This window comes from Artibeus jamaicensis, unplaced genomic scaffold (assembly GCF_021234435.1).
Source record: "Artibeus jamaicensis isolate MK-2021 breed Jamaican fruit bat unplaced genomic scaffold, CSHL_Jam_final contig_685, whole genome shotgun sequence".
Lineage (NCBI taxonomy): Eukaryota > Metazoa > Chordata > Mammalia > Chiroptera > Phyllostomidae > Artibeus > Artibeus jamaicensis.
This window is the reverse complement of record NW_026521924.1, coordinates 28,279,187-28,285,186: the sequence shown is the minus strand read 5'-3', so window position 1 is coordinate 28,285,186 and position 6,000 is coordinate 28,279,187.

Below are 6,000 nucleotides of genomic sequence, written 5' to 3'. Positions count from 1 at the left end.
CAACTGCACTTTTCACAGGAGAATAGCAAGTTCTTCCTTGAAGCTGTGCCTCTCCTGGGCTGCCCAGTCTCTAGCCTTCCTGTGCCCAAAGAGGTCAGCCTTGAGGTCGACATGTTCATTTCTGCCCGGACCAGCCTTGGTTTTGACAGAGTGAGTCAGAAAACCAAGTGGGAGATCAGACTCAGTTCAGAACTTTGGTTTCATGGAAAAAAAATGTTTTTCCCACACAGAATATTTTCATTATAGTAAAATTAGAACTCACACCTATACACAAAGAAGGTAAAAATTACTCATAACTTTTCCACCACTGAAGAAATGACATTAAAAAGATCTCAACAGCTAACGTGCGTGGGGTGGCGGTTGCGTGCCAGGTTCTGTGATGACAACTGGCACTCGTTACCTTGTTGAACCTCAGCACCACTGCTGGGGGCTTGAGTCATCCCTCTGTGCCCCGGTTTGCCCATCTGCCCAATGGGAAGATACAGGACATTCGAAGAGTTCGTCCATGCAAGGTGCTTGGAACATTGTTACCTGGCTCCCGTAAATGCTTTGTAGAGGGCAACTGTTATCCCCGTTATGCGTTCTCATTTCTTCATCCACAATTCGGAACATTTTTTAAAAAGCTATGAAAACCAATGATTCCTACAAAGCCTGGCACCCAGACTCCTTCAGAAGCAAACCCTGGCCTTTTCGGAGGCTCTTTATTGTCTTGTTGAACCCGCTTCGTGGGACTGTTTATATGTTTCGTATCAATGAGTATATAATGAGATACTATAAAATATATGGGTATGGACCACAGCACTTTTCTGAAATCTGAACATTTCTAAATTTCGAAACCCTGATTTCTGATAAGGGACTGCGGACTGGTACCATCGGTCTTCAGAAAGTCCCTGAGGTGGGTGCTTTTAAAATCCTCATCTTATTAAAGAGGAAGCTGAAGCTCACAGCCATTGTATGTTTTTCCCAGGGCCACCTAGAGGTGGGAGAGGGAGGGTGTGAACCGAAGCAGACTGACTCCAGAGCTTCTGTTGTGAGGGAAAATTTTTTCTTAAAATAGTTCCCTTTATGGCAAGATTTTCCGGAGCCTTTAATCTGCTATCATGTTCTGTAAATTTCTGGGAGGAGGTTAGAAAAACGCGGCATTCCCCAGACTCCCGAGCTGTGGATGTCAAGGTCGTTCGTTTTCTCAGGGAGTTTCCCAGCCAGTGCTCACGCTGCGGCCCTGTGGAGGAGATAAGGAGCATGAAAGGGACAAACTAAGCACACAGGGGCAGGCGAGGACGCCCTTGGCGACTCCTACCCTGTCACCAATTGACTTCATGGGGCTTTGAAAAAAAATCCTGCCTCCTGACTTGGAAAGCCAATGACAAAACCGTCTTTGAGGTCCCTTAGCTCGCCAGCAGCATTTTCTCTGAAGAAAGCAGGCAGGCGGACACATGCGAAGTAGACTTTCAGCAAACTTCAAAGGGGCGCCGCTGTGCGCGTTTCCAGGAAACCCTTTGAAACCTCGGGCTGGATGGGCTGGGCTGCTGGGAACAAACGCAGGCAGGAAGATTCCTCCAGCTCCTCAAGGCTGAGTCCCACCCACGTCACCTTCCAGCCTTTTTAGAGACCAAACCCCTGGACAGCCTCTCTTTTCTTGCAGTCCCAACAGCCTCCCCGAGGCTATCTCGGCAAGCGCTGGGCTTGCCAGATTAAATTCACTTATTTCATGCCCTTAAAAGAAATGCAAAACTCAATTATTCCACTGACTTTTGAAGTTGTGCTTTCTAACTTTTGAAAAGGTGAAAACTGATCCAAGATCAACGGCATTCAAGGAAAATACAAATTTCCAGAAAACACGAGTCTCCCCATCACCACAACCAGTTTGACGTATCTCCTTCCAGGTGAATTTTAGACGTACATCGGCACTTAATGTTATATCTGTTGAGGCGTTTGGGCTACACCCAACCTACAAGTCTATGACTGACTTAGGTGTACATGTAGAGAGTTTCAAAGTCCATTTAAGAAAGCAATGATGTTATCAAGGACCCAGATCCTTCCCCTCTCTCCTCTGTTCTCCGTGACCTCTGGCCCAGCACATTTGTGTCTTAATAATGGGTGAGGCAGAGCGTGGGCAGGAGGAGTACCCTGGAGGCCACTCCCACGCCAGGACAGCAGGTAGTAACTTACTTTACTGTGCGTAGAAGACCTGAGTGCCGTGATGCCGTTTTCACTGGGGGGCCATGTCAGCCTCCCGGTTGCCTTCAAAGGGCCAAATGTAATTTCAGCTCCTTAACAGTTAAGGCGTCGTTACATGTATACAGCCCTAAAATTATTTCAGCCCTTTGAAGGCAACTGAGAGGTTGATGTGGCCCCCGGGTGAAAATGAGTTTGATTCCCTTGCAAAACTCAGCTGAATGGATTCCCCAGTCCTGATAGCTTCCCAGAGAAGCTAAAGAGAACTAGCTTCTCTTTAGCTATTCCCCCCCAAAATGCTGGGGATCCCCAATGCCACCTGATGCCAAGGCAGGAGATGCGAGGAATTGATGGTCTTGGTGATTGCAATTCAAAAACCTTATCTTTGCTGATACAGTCGTGGAGTCACGTGACTCTGTGAGCACAGGTAAGGGCCGGGCAACCGAGGGACCTTGAACTCCTGTTTCATTCTCTTCTCAGTAGAGCTCCCTCCAGATTTAAAGAAAGCAGGGCTGGAATGGGTGGTGGAGTAGATGTAAAAAGTGAGTTTAAGAGAGAAATTGAGAATGATCTGAAGGAGCTTTGGGGCTTGAGCAACCAAGTGTCCAGTAGGGGAGAAAAGGGGTCTGGGGCGTCAGGAACCGGAAGTTCACTTCCAGCCACGTTGAGTTTGAGATTTCTGTTAGACATCAGTAAGTAAAGCTGGACACACAAGACAGGCATTTACTATCTCCAGACTTCTTGACAAGTAAACCACATATTTGCAAGTTGTTTTTTTGTCCTTATGGCCAGAAGCGTCCCAACAGAGACAACATATGCACATATGTGTATTTGTGTGTACATATTTATATATAAGTATCTATTCACCTATCTATCTGTGGTGCATGCATTTAGGGCATGGGAAGCTTGGGGAGTATTCCTTTTCTTAAATTTGGCTTAAAAAAAGGAAATAGAGGCTCGGATGTAACTTGCCTTAGGTCAGTGGTGGACAGAGCTGCCATTTGGAAGGAGGTTGGCCCAGCTTCAGAGTCCGGACTCCTTCTGTCCCAACAGCCTTGCCCCTAACGGAGTTGGGAAGGGAAATGAGTCCTTCCGGGGGGAGTGTGGGCCTCCTTGCCTGCCTCTCCCTGGGCTGGCTCCTCGGCGAGGCTCACTGTGGCATCACCTGTGGCTGAACATCAATAACCACGTGCAAGGATTCCTGTTTGTGGCTGGAAGAGTCTGTCTGCACTCTCCTTCCCTCTGTCATGGAAACCACAAAGCCCAGGGCTACAGCTGCAGCAAAATGGTTCTGGGGTGTGGTCAGACCACCCACCTGTCCCCAGTGGATAGACTTCTCCTGCCTGCCTTTACGTCAGGATTAGGGCTGCTTGGGATGCTGGTGGGAGAAGCCTGGTTCTCCCGCACGCAGCTGATGGAGCTGTGCGTTCTTGGGCGAGTTACTTACTTTCTCTGTGCCTCGGTTTCCTCACTTGCAAAATAATATTAAAAACAGTGACTATCTCCCTGGCTGGTGTAGCTCAGTGGACTGAGCGTGGGCCTGCGAACCAAAGGATCGCAGTTTGATTCACGGTCAGGGCACATGCCTGAGTTGCAGGCCAGTTCCTGGCAGGGGATGCATGAGAGGCAACCAATCATTGGTATTTCTCTCCCTCTAAAGATAAATAAATAAAAATTTAAAAAAAAACCCGAAAACAGTAACTATCTCACAGGGGTGTCATGAAGGCTCAGTCGGTGGATGGAAATTACGTGGTTCGCTGTCCGCCTGGCTCACCACTGGCCTGCCTGCATCGCTCCTGCTTCCCACACTCCTACCCCTGCAGGGTCTTAGCACACGCGTCCCCTCTGCCTGGAATGCTCTACCCTCCCCTCTTTGCCTAATTAATGGCCATTTGCCCTTCAGATCCCCCAACACACGACTGTAACTTTCGCGACGGCTCTCCACGTGATCCCGACACCCAGCACACTCGTGTGAGGTGCACGGCCAGTGTCCATTCAATATTCAGTGTTTGTTAGTGAGTGAGTGCACAGCTAAGTGAATAACTGAAGTACATGATCGGTTAGTGCCACTTCCTTCAACAAATGCTCTGTGAATCGGGATCAGCACCTACCTCGTATCAGCGCGAGAATAAAAGTGTTTTCATTTAAAATATCGAGAGTAGCACTGAATCAGGATTACTGTTAACACCATTTTATATCATCGGCCATGATTAGTCTTTCCGGCAAGGGCTCTGGCGGGCTCTCCGGGTGCCTCTGGGATCGGACGCTGCTCCTGGCCCAGCAGAGCTCCAGCGGGACAGCCAAGCAGCCTCAGCCCTTCCCCAGAGGCAAGGATGGGTCTCAGCCTCAGGAAATAGGATTCTCCGCTTCCAGTACAGCTTCTGCAACTCGGCTTCAGTCTGTTTGCACGTAACCTCACACATCTACCAAGTGTCGGGGACACATCTTGTGGCTTCTGCCCAGGCCGTGGTAACCCCTCTCTGTGAAACAGGTGTGGGCGCCCCAGGAAGCCATGCTTAGAGCTACGTGACACCACGCCCCAGCCAAAGGGGTCTGATGAAAGGATACAAGGTCCTCTTTGCTGAGAACTGGGGATTACAACCTAATGGTTTTTGTGGGCTGTTGCTTAAAGGCAGGGGTTGGGAACTCAGGTGCTGTGAGGAGGACCTGTTTGGCCATGCATGGACTTGGGGAAGAGGGGGGAGAGAGAGAGAAAACATAGATGAAGGAATCTGCGGTCAGAGTGAAAAGGGGGCAGAGAACATGAATGTTGCAATTTCTGGTGCTCTTTCAAATGCTAGTTCCAGGAATGTGTGAAACCACGGCCACTTCCTGTCGTCCTCCCCTCCTGCCCTGGTGTTTGATTTGGTAACATCAAGAATGCTGGGTGGTATAGTTCACACCTATTGTCTTTGCTCTTTGGGTTTTAGTTCTCCATCTTCCAGAAACAGCTCTTTGATTTCCCCAAGGGAACCCAGTCCTACTGTCCTACTCTCTCCTGCTGTCTGGCCGCGGTGTTCAGCAAAGCCGACCCCTCTCCACCTGGCTCTCCACCAGCCCAATCACAGCACTTTATTCCCTGAGAGTGGTGAGGATTGGCTCAGAAATGGACCCAGCTAGAACCAATGGGACTTCTTTCTGGGATGTTGTGTTGACAGCAGTGAGAAGACAGATGCTCTTGGCCCCGTAGTTGCTGAGAGGGCGGAGCCACTGGTCCCATGTTGTCCCCAGGAGGAGGGCTCACTGCTGAGATGGAGGGAATGCACCTGGGACATCATTTGAGCCGTTGGATCCAGCGATGCTTAAAGCAGACTGTCTCAGTCTTTCCAATGAAGTGAGCCAATCGACTTCTTTTTCGCACAGAACCCAGTTTGAGTTGGGTTTCCATCACTTATGCTCCCCATCAGTCCTCCTCACAGTGAGATCCTCCTTCTCACTTATGGGGTCTGTCCCGTTCGATCTCAAGGTCTGGGACTAGAATTAAGGATTTAGTCTCTATTCTGCTGATCACACCTCTGCTCGGTTCCCAGTGACTCTGCAGGTTCCTCGTTTGGGGCCTTACTTCCTTTTCCTGCCTTTCTCTTTTGAGAACTTGCCTAAGAAAAAGGGAAGTGAGACCTCCCATTCATCAAGTGATTACAATTTTAATCATCGCAGCTGCCCTATGTGGAAAATACTATAGTTAGCAGACGTGAAATGATGATCAATGGCAGTAGGGCTGTACCGATGAGGAGAATGCAGGCCCAAGTCACTGGTGAATCTACCTAGTATTATCTACCTAGTAAGTAGCTGAGCTGGGGTTTGAACCCTGATCCATATAAC